Here is a 16,239-nt window from a genome sequence, read left to right as displayed (position 1 = left end):
CGGTTCTTGGCAGCAGAGTTGTTTTTCAGAGCTGAAGTTCAGATATCAAGGTGACAGAACTGATAAACAGAACTGAGCCATTCACCTAACAAAGCCACTGTTTACTCACACACACCTTTATTACCATGAAACCATTCAGTTTTCTATTAAAGGCAGCACCTTTCAAACTATGGCATTCTAGCTTTATGTTTGACATTGATAAATGTAAAGATATATTGTGCAAAAGTGCTGCAAAAAAACTCATTGAATAAAAGTGAAAAAAAGACCATAAAGCTAAAACTTCCAACATGCTGTGATTAAAAAACAGACCCATACATTTTATATTTATGATCGTAAAAACAGAAGTCCTGTTAGTGGCATTCTCTACAGCCAATTAAGATATGTACAAGACTTGTACTACATTATACTACACCACCATACTGGAGATTTATCTAGAAATAGATAAATGAACAATATATGAAAAAATAAATCAGAATGACCTATTTCATAATCCTATTTCTACTGTTAACGTTCTCAGTAGCAAATGATAGAGGCCTTATGTAGAAAAGAACGTGGCCCTCTGAGTCCAGAAATTATGAGCCAACATTTTCTTTATTAAAAAGGCAAAATCCGGGGTGGTAGAGCAGGCGCCCCATGTACAAGGCTGTTGCCGCAGCGGCCCGGGTTCGAATCCAGCCTGTGGCCCTTTGCTGCATGTCATCTCCTCTCACTCTCCCCTCTTCACACTTACCTGTCCTGTCCATTAAAGGCAAAATAGCCCAAAAAATATTTTTTAAAAAAGGCAAAATCCACATGTTTAACATTTGTTGGGGCAGTGGAAAGAGTTTCAGTGCAGCTGATACTCCCATGTCATGTTAGAGTGATAGAATTTTCCCAAATACACCATAAATAACAGAAATAGACACGTGGCTCTCACATTATGCACAACAGCGTTTTCCCACGATCTTTTACTTCCCTCATCGGCCTGTCTACAGATTGTGACGCACGCAAATATCAGCCATGTAGATCATGATAAAATTATACATATTATACACAGTCTATCACAGTTGTCAGTAAGCGAGAAAAGACATAATTCATAACGCGCACATTTTTCACCCTTGATCATCATAAAAAAAAGTAAAGAAAAATAGCAGCCAGGGTTTTCTTCTTATTATGTTTTACATAAAACATGTTAACAAATTATACAGTAAATTAAACAGTAGAGCTAACATGATTTAATAGGACATAATGTTATTAATTGATACTCTTAACTAGTAACTGGAACATGGTGACAATGAATTGTGTCTAAGATTCAAAAGTAAATATGCAATAACACAGACCCAACAAACTGCAGTGTCACAGTGTACGTGCTGACATCGTATCAAAGCCCTCACATAATATTTGCAAAAATTACAAACAGCCTTCAATTAATCATCAAACTACACACAAACTCAGAGGCATGAACCGGCAGAGTGAGAACAGCAACAGTGTTTCTTTGCTTTTTTATAACTTTCCCTTCTTCCTCGCTTTCATTTAGTCCCATAAAGCTGAGTTTTCAGTTGGCTTCAAAGCTCTGTGCAGAGCTCGGTTGGGGGCCTTCAAAGCCCCCTGTCTGTCGGCAGGTTTAGGCACAGAGAAAGCTTCTTGTTCTTTAAGGATTTGGCTCACAAATAACGCCCAGCCAGGGCCAAGACAACTAGCTTGCACCCTGACAGGATAGTAGACAGATTTCTGCATTTTAGTGATGTGTTTTGGGGGCTATTCCTGCGTCTATATGAGTGAGTACCTACTCTGTTTGGTTTTGTTCTGCTCTGTTCTGATGTTTTCTGTGCTCTCCTCTTCTTAGAAATGTTGTCTACTTACAAGAAAAAAAATCTTGTTTTTATATTAACTGTAAGATGTTTTTTGGAGACTAAAGAAATACATCTAAAACCAGTCTCTAATTCCAAGATGTGATTTTCTCATTACATTATTATTTTATGTTAATAACAAGTGTAAAAAATAAAATGTGCAATTAAATTAACTGTAAGTACATTTTAAATAACAAAACTATCTTTGAGGAATCATCACTACTACCTTGATGAATTTGAAAACATCACTTTAATGAGTGCATTGCATAAGCATTGGCCGATATTTAAATTTTAAGAGCAGTGCTTGGTGATAGTTTGTTCGATATGAGGGTTTTAAATAAGTCCCAAAGTAATTATAATGCTTATGAGATCTTCTCCCAACGACGTAACAGTATGGTTTTATTTTTTACACTCTTAACTCCTTAATTAATACATGTGTGTAGCGCTGTGATGGCAGCTGATATTAGATGTAGACAGCATATTGCTGAAGTGATACATTACCATTTTAATACGCCATGGGTCAGAGTGCTTCTTCTATCTATCTATCATTCATTTCATGCTTCAAGTCTCAGGTTAATGGAAACTTGCACACAAACAAAACAACAGGTTTCTCAGCTATATGAAGAAGGGAGGAGACACAAACTTCCTCTGGCCAATCATTGACGGATTCAAGTTCGGCTAAGAACATTATTTTTAACAGGGTGTTTTTTTCTGCCAGGCAACGTGTGAAATCAAACTGTTGACATTTCTGCAGGAAAAAAGAAAGAGAAAAAAAAAAATTATGACTCATTTTACCTAGAAAATTGTTTGCGGTTATAATGTAAGTATTAATGCATTGACATTTAGTCAGTTAATTTGTTTTTTCAGTAGTTTTCTATCACTCTGCAGGGTTTGTACATGAATGTCTTTATGAATTTGTTGGTGATGAAAAGATGTTCTTCATCACATGTAAGTGATTATTTTGCAGGTAGTGATTTCTGTGTGTGATGCATTTGAGTTTTAGTGGAGCTGTTACAGCGTGTTAGGTGTCTCATATTTGCATTCTTGTGCTGAGAGACTGCATCATTCTTTGCTAGCGTACATTTACTGTATGACCGGCAGTCTTTGACGCAACAGAATTAAACACATGAAAATTAAAACAGATAAACACGGATCACCACTTTTCTATTTAGAACAGTTTTTATGGCATCTGATCTGTTTGTTTTCACGCAGTTTAGTGTGAATACTATATAGTAGAGTGGCGGAGAGTGAATTAAGTGATACAGTTGGTGGAAAAATCTGTAAGTTTCTACTGTCACACATTAGCGCAGAATATTAACAACAGCACATGCTTCGTATTAAGAATGACGTTTCCTCTGGTTGTGTTCTTGATGTTTAAAGATGGACTCAAAATGATGTGCAGATTATAGTGAGTGCTTAGTGTTAATGCAGCTTGACCTTGACATAACCTTCAGCGTGAGTGTCATTATTTTCTAATTGCTAGCTTGAGAGAAAAGGTTGGTGTATTTTGGCCAGCATCGGACTGATGTTATTTCTTGGACCAATATTATTCTGTGAAATCTGATTAGTATGTTTTACTATTAACATATATACCACTAATACTCTGTATATAAAACATGAATAAAATCAGTATATAGTGTATATCACAACATCACAAACTGGTGCAGTAGGAGGCCCACACTTCTGTAAGCATTTAAAATTATTTGTCAGGAATCATTTACAGCTGAAAAAAATAAATGGAAGTCACTTTTTATGATATCATTATGCAAACACAAACACAGGACAACCCGTGCTGTTAATTGGAGCTGTTAGTTTGCTCTTGCCTGGCGAGGTTTTTATAAGATCAGTTAATTTGTTATTAAAATAAAGCAGCTGTATTAACAGTGTTTAAATGCAGTATCACTTTGCTGCTTCTATTCATGGGACATGTTGATACATACTTTTGTATTGTCCTGTTGTCTCGTTGTCGTCTCTGTGTTCCTTTCACTTGTTTGGCACTGCACCTGTTCTGAAGTTTCTACACATTGTGTGTTTACCAGGCTGCTGAGGATCACAGGATTCACAGACACTATGGCCGTCTCTACCGCTGCTCTTATTGTCAGTCGCTTTGGATAAGGGCGTCAGCTAAATGCCTAAATTGTAATTGTAAATGGTAGGCCTGCCCACATGTTAGCTCCCCAGTCACAGCACTCTTAAGAAAGCAGTGCTGAGAGGCTGACGGGACGAGATCGAAACAGGCAGCCATTATAATCAGTCATTCAGCCTTTTGGAGTAGACATTCACTGTTTGTGGTTTGTTCTAAATTCAAAGGGAACCTCTGTGACCTGCTGGCTTTCACATCGGCCCTAAAACCTCTCCGCTCTCCCTCCCTCTCGTCTTTTCCTGCATTCCCTCATTCTCTCTAAGTCTCTGTTTCTCTCCCTCACTCCCTGCCATTCTTTGTCTGTCTTTATTTTCTCATCTCATTTAGAAATACTCAATCTTCTTCTAAAGACGGACTTTTCTAAAGTTACATTGAAGTTATTTGAAGTTATGACTTGTGATTGCATCATCGGTTGATGATATTGTCATTGTCAATATTTGTTTTCTTTCATATCCAGTATAGTTTCTGAGTTGTGCTTTGTCAAAGATTCAGCAGTTTCATGATCACAATAGTCTTTAATTTAACATCGTTCTCAGTGGTCACTGAACTGTGGATTAGATTTTAAGCCCTTTTTTCTATCATTGTTTTTCCAATCACAGTTGTGTCTTTTTTCTTCTTGAGAGAAGGGTCCAACTTTGTTAATCTTTCCTTTAACATATTTGATAGTTGTTTGTCTTGCTCCTTTTTTTTTACTGCAGCGTGCAGCTTTGTGAAACAGTCTGAGATGGAGATCGGAGCTGTGCACACAACGTGTTCCCCTGTTCAAATTTAAATATGGACAGGGGTTATGTGAGGAGAATAGTGGGAGGTTGCGTTGCATGAATGCTAACCAATGAACGAAGCCCGGAACTACATGCACAGTATTTTAGGTGGAGCCATAAAAAACCATAACAACAACGTTCTGATGAAATATGATTGCAGTATTTAATGTTATCATTCAATTTTTACTGCAGAAGGAAAATTAGAAACATTGCTTACGGATCATTTTATAGTATTTTTGTCACCTGTATTACCTTCAAAATATATGCGTATTTCTGAATTTGCTGCTCAACAGATTTAAACACATTTTTCGCTTTGTGTGATGACACATTATTGCGATTACTGACTCTTTTGGTCGGTTTTATTCCTATTCACGGTCACAGTGGAGGGGGGCAGGGACTAGAGCTTTTCCCAGCATGCATTGAGCAAAGGACGGGGAAACTCCCAAAGCAGGTCACCAGTGCATCATATGGTGAATATGGATAGACAAACAGTCGCGTTAAGGGGCAATTTAGACTCTCCGATCCCCCTGATCTATCTATGTTTGGGCTGTGGGAGAAAACCTCCGCGAACACAAGGGGGGATCGTACAAACACTGCACTTAGACTTACTAAATGAGCTAACCACTGAGTCGCTGTGCTGCCCTGGTATTATTATAGTCACACCCTGCCTCTCTGTCTCACCTTTCCTCTCAGTACCGTGCAGTGGGGGGAATATCGCCAGTATGTGTCACTTCTCCAGCAAACTGTGGTTCTCAGCTCTCCGCTGTGCTAATCATATTTCTTCTGGCAAGTTGTTAGCTCTAGCAGGAGGGAGGGAGGGGAGGGAGGGGAGGGAGAGAGGAGAAGGAGATGTGGTGGGGAAAGGAATAGGGAGAGGAGAGAAAGCACATGGGAAATGAAGAAAGAGAGACAGAGGAGGAGAGGGAGGATACAGAGTGCTGTAATTAGTCAAGTTTTGCAGTGGTTTATAACTCAGAAACATTGTAGAGATACTGTATGTTGTTGAAGGATACCTGAATCTCTCCCTCTCCCTCTCCCCCCCGTCCTCTCTACCTTTAAATAATGCAGTGTGAGAGATGGTTCTTACATACTGAGGAGGTGTCAGCAGACAGTTATGGGAACGTCAGCACCATTGCACCTACCCAAATGACACATACGCGCAAACACATGCACACATGCACACACCTCTGTCATCTCTGTTTAGTGTGTAGCTAAACTCTGCCACACTGAGTCAATAATTAGACGGGCTTATGCTGTTAACGTATAACATTAAGGCCCAGGAACATCAAATAAGTGGTAATGCCACACACTTATACACAAACACAGGCTGAAAAACACACTGGAAATGCCAAATTAATTTAGATGTATTGCATTTAAAACTAGGCTGTTACAGTAACATCTTTGCATTATTTGACAATTTAAATATTTACTGTTAAAATGAATTGTGGTTAATGGCATGGATCAGTGACATTAATGTATTATAATATATAATATTATTATATATGCAGTGCTCTATTAAAAAGAAAGCAATGTATTAATGCATAAACCTGACAGCTTGGAATATTGAGTACCCTATAGTGTGTAGTATGATGTGTTTAAAATACGCTGAGCATTTCACAATGCTCAATGTCAAACTATTTTATACAGTATTACAAAACAGCATCTGATTGTCTTAATTGGATAAGTGCTGTATAACTGTCTTTACAGATACAGGATAATAAAAAATAGTGAACCATCAACCTGTTTTTACTCAACATTGTTAACACTGAAAATATTTTATACTTTAAAATAAATGTCATATTGTGATTTGACAGTAGAAATGCTCAGCAATGTTACAAACGAACGCCTACATCTATATGCACAACAGAGATGGAGCGGAGTCTGTGTAGAGAGATATGATCAACCGTACAGCTCACAGTAGTTAAATTTAATGTCAGTCTGAAGCATTCAGGAAGGCCATTTTATTCACAGCTGAAGATCTAAAAAGCTTTTGACATGGAAAGTTATTATCATCCAACCTGTGGAGAATTGGCTGAAAATGAAAACAAAACAAACAAACAAAAAAGAAAAATAAATTAAATTTGTCAGTGAGATATGTTTTTTTCATATTTGCAGGGCTCATGACCACAATGACAAGATATTTAAGAAGATAATGTAAATAATTATTAATAATATCAGATTATATGTGATGAGGGGTAAATTGCAGAAAATATTAAATCTCTTCTTTTGTTTAATTAACAAAGATGAACTCAGAATAATGTGGTCATTTTTCTGTGCCTGCAGGGTGACTGGGATAAAAATGTTAACATCAGCCAGAATTTAATGTGATTTAATTTCTGTACAATTATAATATGGCTGGCTGCTGCCAAAATAAAACAGAACAGCTTTTGTTTCATTTTTAGAGTCATTATCAGCCATTTATTAATACCATAATGCCCACAGGCTGTTCTGTCCATTGGCTCACCTACTACCTACAATATAGAAAGTGCATGCAGCCATAATGTAACCCTCCAGTCAACCATGTTTAACTGAGCCTGTCGTACAGTACAGATTCCCCATGTTTCTGAGCCTCTCTGGGCCTCCTCTGTTTTATTTTCACTTCCAGGAACTGCTTTTTTCTTGGCAAATATAGCCAGACACTTTTTTTTGTCTGCCTGTCAACACTGGAGCTGTTGCTACTTCAATAATCTCAATGTCAAATTTGTATTAGACAAATATCTAATAATAGCCAGTCTGTTAGATAGATGTCTCTTGCCAGGGTTTAGACGCAGAGAGCTGCTTCATACTGTCACACTGTCAAGATCCCTTGAATAGTGAGCTGATGAAATGGCTGCCTGTAATACAATTTGGACTCAATTTAATAAACAATAGACATCATATTGACATTGTGTTACATTTTTGCATGCCTATTATGCACTCTCTTTGTGGGGATGTTTAATTGCACCGTGACCTTGAAGTGACACAGTGAGGAACATTAAGAAAAGCAAAGTCAGCATATTATAATTACATTCACCCCCACTGCAGTTTATTAAAGGGCAGTGCTGGAATTTGTTCTGTGTTTCTGTGATTAGGCTCGGAGTATGAATACAATGTTTCATCATTTATGCAAATGTTAATGTGAGGCACACAATGCACAAATGTTTTCTGAATTAAATTTGTTAATGGTTCCGTGTTCAGCGCGTATGGGGGGTTATTAAATGTGTGGAACACCTAGCAAATCACAAATCTCCGAGACAGTAATGCAGCAGAGAATAATGTGGTAGAATAGATTATTATATTATTAATACTAAGGGGATATTTCCCATATCATTTGAAAGGAGAATATCACCCACACGGCTTTGTACCCACAGCCGAGGCGAGGCTGCCTTTATGCATAATTCATATTTCCATATCGTCATGGTGATCATGTGCGATGAGTGTTTGCTCTCACAGCAGGGGAGCTGGTTGGTGGTGGTGGTGGTGGTGGTAGTGGTAGCGTGTGTGTGTGTGTGTGTGTGTGTGTGTGTATGAGGTGGGCTACAGGAAGGGTTTGTGTAAGGGGGGGATCAAGGTGTCAGGAGGGACAGAAAAGGAGTGGGAAAAGGAGAGGAAAAGTGTGACTGGTAAAAACACTGGCTCCGTATTCGCCTTAATTATCCTCCATCTCAAAGTGGCCCATTTCCAGATTTTTCTAACTACAGTTATTTTTACACAGTGGAGATAGGCAGCAGGCAATGGGATGGGGAGGCTTCGAAACAGCTCGTAAATAGCTTGTGAGTCAGATTTATACTCACAAAGCTTCACACCTATGCCCTGGATTTGTAGCAGGCATATTAATTGATTGCAACCCACTGCTTTCTAATTATATCTGAAAAAGTCTTATAATTACAACTCCATCTTGAGCAAAAATTAAATATTCTATTAAAAAGCCTCTTTTAACATAAAAATACACTGTGTAATAACATTCAGTATGAACATGTGTTTATATACCTCCCAATTACACAATACGTTTTATAAAAATGGAATTCCTTCAAAACAAAATCTCCAAATTGGATATCTCCGCACTTTTAAATTTAGAATGTGTCGTGTTTTCATACTTTCATACATGCTTAATACACTCCGACAGACATGATAAAAAATGAGCATGCTGCAGTTTTTACAAATGTCAACTAAACAACAGTATGCAAAAGTGTTAAAAGACAAAAGAATTAAATCACATGTTCTGGATAAGACTTAACCGCAATACTCATAAGATTAAAAAAGAAAAGAGGAAGCAGAAATAGTGGTGAGGCTCAACTTCCTGTTTGGTTTGTGGTGTTTTCCCATAAGAATTATGTTCTTCAGCCTAGCAGCCACTCCACTGGACACTGGGATGTGCGTGTCTTTTTTACTTTTCTCAGAAAAAACAGCTTATGACCTTTGTTGCACAACACACCCCTCACTTCTGCATGATTCTTGCTGCCTGACACAAAAAAATGCAGAAATGCCGTACGAATCATACAGAAAACAACTGAAAACCTTCACTGACCTTCACATTGACATCTCGGGTACCATGAACCATCAGTTTAAATACACCAAAAGATAGCATCCAATGTTAGTGTGTCTTTTCATTTCCAAAATATTAACCTTCAACAGCGTAATTAAATGTTGAATCAAGTGTTGGAATTTAAAGGTTTCTTGGGCCTTGAGGTTCAAAATGTTCTCAGATGGAGTTTAGGGAAACAGCTGTGATTTCAATCCCGTGACTGGACAGGAATATGTAGGAGGGAAAAGTGAATGAACAAGTCCTCCTTCCCTCAACAACTACTGGCCAAGTGCCTTTGGGCAATGCATTTAACCTTCAACTATTCCACCAAAGCTACTCAGAAGGGCAGAGAGAAGTAGTGTGCAGGATTGTGGTCTTTATGTTGAAGTTAAATGTTCATGAAAAACAGATAGTAAAGGAACGAAAACAAATGTTTATCATTAAATTATTACCATTATGAGGGAGACGTGGTATTCTCACTCTCTTATTGTCTTTAGCTCTTGTCCGCCCCCCCTCTTCTCTCCATCCTGGGTGAACTTGAATCGATCTGATCGCTGCTCTGAATCCTCTTGAGAAGCCTCCCTATATACACACACGCACGCACGCACGCACACACGCACACACACACACACACACACTCACTCACATCTCTTGCTCAATCTTGGTATTCCTCTCTCCCAGTGGACAAGATGGACTAGAATTAATTAGCCCCACCCGTTATGGACACACACTCACAAACAAAACAAAAAAAATGCACAAGTAAATACACACATTCACCCTTTATGTGTATGTGTGTGTGAGTAATGTGTGTGCACTGTTTATACACCGAGGAGGAGTGTGAAGTTGCTCATACTTAGTATTCCCTTGGTGTCTCACAGAAAGATATTGCAAGGCGTGTGTGTGTGTGTGTGTGTGTGTGTGTGTGTGTGTGTGTGTGTGTGTGTGTGCGTCAGTGCATGTGTGAAGGCTGGAATTCAGAATGGTATTGATTAAACACAGCAGGGGGTGAGTGTGTGAGCACTGCAGATAGCTCACTCACCTGCCACTCTGCAGACACACATACACACCAAACACACACACAAACATCAAACTGTCCGCTGGCTTCATTAGAAAGAGGCTGCCTGGCTTTCGATATGATGAATAAAATAAATCAAGGAATTCAGATTCAGCTTTGAGGTACAAATATCAAATTTGTATTGAAAATGTGTTTGCGCACCGTTCTCTGTCCTTCTGATGGACAATGCTGTCGTGTGTGACGGGTAAACACTGACAAGGAGCAAGTTTTCCCTCAGACAGTCAGTACCTCAAACAGCCAATGTGGTGATCTGTTGAAGGGTCTGTGAGCAAGGCATTGAATAAATGTTCATTTAGCTGTTAGTCAGAAAAACCTTGTACATTTACTTTTGGTGGTTTTCATTTTAAACGATTATAAGGTCCATTTTAGAGCTTCTCCCTCCTCTAAAGCTTATAAATACACACACAGATAGACTTTTTGTGTCTGAACAGTGAACACGTTAAAGATAAGAAAAGACTTAAACCCAACACCAACAGTGCACTAACCAGTAAACTCACCCAAATTTAATAGCAGCCAACTAGAAAGAGGTGAGAAGATTTTTGCTGCAGTGTACTTTTTGTTTGCTCTTTATTGGATTCCTCAGCCACCTAGCTCAACTTTTAAAGGTGACGACATGACTGTGTTTTAACCAGTGTTGTGCAAATTACTGAAAATCTGTGGTTACAGTTACTAGTTACTTATATCAAAAGTAACTGACTTACTTTAACAATTACTGCATATAAAAGTAACATGTTACGGGAAGTAACTGTTGTGTTACTTTTTTCCACTTATCATACATACTTCATACATAGAGACAAATCCCAATGAGTTCGTCTTTACACTTCCAAATTCTTATTCAGCCACACCAGTTTTACTTCCTCAGTAGACTCCTCAATAAACGAATATTGAAACCAAAACTCCAGTAACATGTATCAACCAAAGGTAAAAAAAATAGTCAGATCTGAGTTCCCAAATAACCCTCCCCCAATACAATTTTCAATAATGAAGACAAATAAATTGTTCTGTGTGTGATTTACCTTATCCTATTCTTACTATTATCTTTCCTCCCTTTAAATCATTGCTTTTTATAGTTGTAAAAATGTATATATATATGTATATAGTAGTTGTCTGGAGAATGTCTCACACAGGTGGGAAATCTACAGGATTTTTAGCAGAAAATGCTTGACTATATGCATAAAATGAAAAAACTTAAATAATGCAACAAAGGATGAACATAAGATGAGCAGAGCCGGTGGGAGTAAACTAGTCCAAAATCAACAGAGACAGCATTACTGTCTATATTGTTGTCTTTTCGTTTTGTAATTTATCCATTTCTTCCAGTCTTTTTCAAATTGTCCTTACTTCATTCGTATCCTGTATGTAAGATTCTCCATCTCCTGAATATCGTCTATGATGGTCCGCCATTGTTTGTAATTGGAAAGCTAATCATTTCACAGTTTTTGTTTACTTTGCATATGGCTATTATGCCCATTGCTTAAATCTGGTGTCAGTTCTTCCTGGTTCAAATCTATCATCAAATGCAATCCATCTTAATAGACCAAGTTCAACTTTTGTGTTACTTTTAAATATCTGCTTCAATTCTCCCATTAATGCACACATAGCTATATAATGTCAGTGTTGCTGTAGCACAGTTTGGGACAAGACACCTGTTAAATATGTCTATGACTGTACCCGTTATCATGATGATGAAAATGAGCTTAGATTAGCTTTGAAGTGTGTTGTGTTGCTAGGTGCGTCATAAAATTAGTATTACTACTTTTTGTTGTGGATTAGGGCTGGCACGGTATCAGATTTTCACTTCACAGTTGTCGTGACCAAAAAAAGTTCACATTTATAATAATGCTATCAGTTAAATTTAGCCTTAACTTTGTTAATGGTGCATTTTGTCTCTGTTTTAGCAAATGAATTACACTGAAAATACGAGTGTAGGAGAGGCAGAGAGAGTCTGTTAATGAACAAAAGTGTACAAAAAGAGCAATTACATTTAATAGAGAGTGAAAAGGGAACCAGATGGTTTTAGGTGAAGAAGACAAAGCAAGAATGGGAAGAAACATTTAAGAGGCAGTGCATTATTTACTCAGTATTATCATATGTGTATTATTAACATGATATCAATATGTAATTTTAGATATTGCAGTTATTGTCAATACCACCATATTGCAACACCACTAATGTGGATTAAGTCCTCAAAAATGCAAGTAAATTACATTTCCACACTATATTTTTGTCTTTGATCACAAGGGAAAAATAATGTCCGTATTTTCAGGACAGCAGGCTCAGATTGCCTGAGCTGTGGGCCATTGTGTGCAGTGTCAGTCCAATGTTGATTGATTGATTCACGTCATTCATTGCGCCACTGTCAGGTCGGGTGACGTTAGATTGTAACCTAGGGAATAGGCGGCGTGTGTCTGCCACGATCAAGACAAAAGTAACGAGTAAGAAGCCCATTTAAATTTCAGTAACTGCAATTGTGTTTGTTTTTATTTGTAAAAGTAATTAGCTACATTTCCAGCCAAAAGTAGTGGAATTACAGTAGCGTGTTACTCCTAACACCAGTTTTAATGCACTCTGAAATGTTTGTGTCCAAGAAGGATATGTTAACGTTTAACGTCTAAACTTATCACTTGTGTTTGTTGACATAGGTTTTTGATTTTATGTTTTCATGTGCAGAATTACTCTCAGAATTTATACATGTGTTAACCTTGTTCTGTTTAGAATTTGAATTCAGCCATTTAAAACCCAACCTAGACAAAAGCAAAGGTTAAAAAACAAAAACTGAAGCATATGTTGTCGCTTTAATAAATCTATTCTGTTACTGTGAAAGTAAGTAGTACTTTTAATTACTTGACGTTCAGCATGGGTGGATTTATTTCAGTGTTTGCATCCCATATCAACATGTGTTTTCAATTTGTGATGCAAAGAAATTTCTAAGCCTGCAAAAATACCACATCATTCTCATGTAGGTACACCAGGAGGCTGATGTAAATGGTTCCTCTCAGTAGGAAGCATGTATTTATGGTAAATCTGACATGACACAAATGCGGCACGTGACTTCACGTCATGAGTTGAGAAAAAAGTGGTGGCTGTATCATTCGCAGAGTAGACTGGTAACTGATTTTTTCCATTTCTTTGTGACATGACTTCATCACAGGTTATTTGGCTAGGTCATAGGAGTGTTTTGAATAGTCTTACATGGGTCAGTTAGAGGAATAATAGATGGATCTGCAGTTCTATGTGTGAACATGAACCGGGTTTCTTAAAGCTGAAAGAAAGAGACCATATACTCTAACCCGTGATGTCAGTGAGAAAAGCCTTTTCCTTTAGCATTGATAATAAATGAAGCATCATGTTTGTGCATCAGCAGGTGCATGCAAAGAATACTAACACTGAGACCAGTTCAGCCACAGCTTATGTGAACATAAAGGGGTGTACAAAGAGTGAAACATACACTTGTGTTACTTATGGTAAATTCTGTTACATTACTGTGATTAACATGTTATTAACACCTGTAATATCTGTGATGCTAATAGACTGAATTTGATCATCTAATTATTGTTGCTGTATTAGTAGTTGTACTTCCACATGTTCCTCCTCTACCTCTATCTCTTGCCCTTTATACCTATCCAGATTTGGAAATTAACTTTTTTTCACCTGCCACTTTTTTGTTTGTTTTGTTTTGGCTGGTGAGTGAAGAAAATCTAGCAGCCACTTGGCTGGTGCTAATTTCCATCCCTGATCCTATCTTTGCCTCACTCATTTGCTTCCTTTTCCACTTCATGTCTTCTCTCATCTAACACCCTCTCCTCATATCCCTACATACCTCTCCTCTTCTGCCAGCGAGGGGTAGGAATCTTCGGGAATCTAGCGATTCGATGGGATAAGATTCTTTGGTGTCTGATGCAATTCAAACTCGATTTTCGATTGAATAAATAACAAAGAGTGAGACTTAATTTTCAGTCTCTTGCTCCAGTAGGCTATACTGTGTGCCAAACCATTCACTTATTCTTCCCAAGTACAACATGGAACATACCTGGCTTTTAAGATAAATGGCCTGCTGCTTTTTAAAAAGAAAAACAAAAAAAACTTAACTGCATTGATTATTGAATTTATTAATTTAAAAGCACCCTACAGTCCTGCCTGTATGAGAATAACAAAATGCTGAAGATGTTATGTCTCCAGCAGTGGAGAGCAGCATCTGTGCTGCACCATTAGCTCAGGCGACAGCCAAGACGCTGAGCAGGCGCAGGGTTTTTAAAGTGAAACAAACTGAGCATTGAGTTATTTTCTTCAACTCAGAGTTGGTTAAAGTTGTTGAAGGCTGCAGAGTGTGTTGGCAGGCTGTTCTCATGCACTGTTTGTATGTTTTCCCATGAAAAGTAACACACCAAAATTTGTACATATCCTACGTACTCATGAGCCAGTAATTTGTCTCCCTGAAGACAGATGTTTGAATGTGTGAACATGTGAGGGACGTCGTCACTGTGTTTCTTTTCCTAAACACGGTAACTTTATTTGCCGAAATCTAAAGATGCCCAACCATGTTGCTTTTCCGAAAGAAAAGGGTTGTAACTTTAGTACGTTAAGTACATAACTTTACGTTAAGTGCATAATTCGTGGGGCAATAATTTGTAGGATATTATACAAACTGTTGTATGAGGATACATTGGTGTCGGTCAGCTGGTCTTATTTGAACGTTACTGCTGACCACTGCTACGCTCCATTAACAATAATCTCTCTAAAAAGTACAATATACTTTATGTTTGTCTCAATATTGTTATTAGAAGACATGAAATTAAACATGCTTGCAACCACTGCCTTTTGTGAAGATGAATTATAGCTAACTCTAGCATGTCCGCACCGTAGACTGCCTGGGTGCTCCACTGTCCTCGCAGTTGGGTTCCAACTTTTTGGTTCCGTCAACATCACATTCGTAAGTAACATTTAGAAAATCAATTTTTGATATTTGCGAATTGAAAACCAATCTCCCACGTCGGCATTGCAATGCGACTAAGAATCAATTATTCTCCCACCCCCACTCATAGCCCTCGCTCATGTGGAGCTAAATGGGGGAGAAGTGGGAAATGCAGAGGACAAGAGGTTGCAATTTTGGGGCTGAGCACACACCCAGTGTCTGATTCTGTGTGATTACACCAGTGAGAGGGGAAAGAGGGTTTCAATATGCATACTGTACATTCACATTAATCCCATGTCATGTCTTTCTCTCTATATATCTCCACTGAGCTTTACATGCAAAATATATCATGTTGTTGAGCAGAGGTAGCTGATGGCTGGTTTAGTCAAAATGGGCTTTGATGGACTATTTTTTTCTTAACGATGTGCACTTTGTTTATCATTATCTGGTATTATCCTACTTACAATAATGACGGTGGTTATTTTGAAGCAAATGCACTAATGTTTACAGAGACTGTGCTCGGGTTTCACATATAAAATTGCCAAAGCCCATTTCCTAAATTTTTGACTCAGGCTGTCCACAAATATCACAAGTACAATTCTGTAGCATTTATGGGAAGGGCTGTATGTGTAGGAACACGTTTGTGTCCTTGTTCATTGTAGCTCTGTCTGTCTGTCCATATCCCTTTCTTTTTCTCTCTTCCTCCCTCTCTCTCCTCCTCTTTCCCACTCTCTCTTTCCACACTACTGGGTTTTAATCACTGCTGTAATTGGCAACTCCCCGCTGTGCATGTGCACATACACACACAGACTCACACTTACGCTCTGCCTAGCTGCTGCAAATCCCTCTGGCAATGTATATGTGTGTGTGCGTGTGTTGTGGGGGCAGGAGAGAGAGATATGGAGAGATAAGGATAATGAAAGAAGGAGAGTTTCAGAACTGCAGGCCAACTCACCAACTCAACAATCTGTCTGCTGTGAAGCACTGTGAGGAAGTGGAGCTGTGCAGCCAAATT

The sequence above is a fragment of the Epinephelus moara genome, chromosome 6, assembly GCF_006386435.1.
Source record: "Epinephelus moara isolate mb chromosome 6, YSFRI_EMoa_1.0, whole genome shotgun sequence".
Classification (NCBI taxonomy): domain Eukaryota; kingdom Metazoa; phylum Chordata; class Actinopteri; order Perciformes; family Serranidae; genus Epinephelus; species Epinephelus moara.
Note: the sequence above shows the minus strand (reverse complement) of the source record.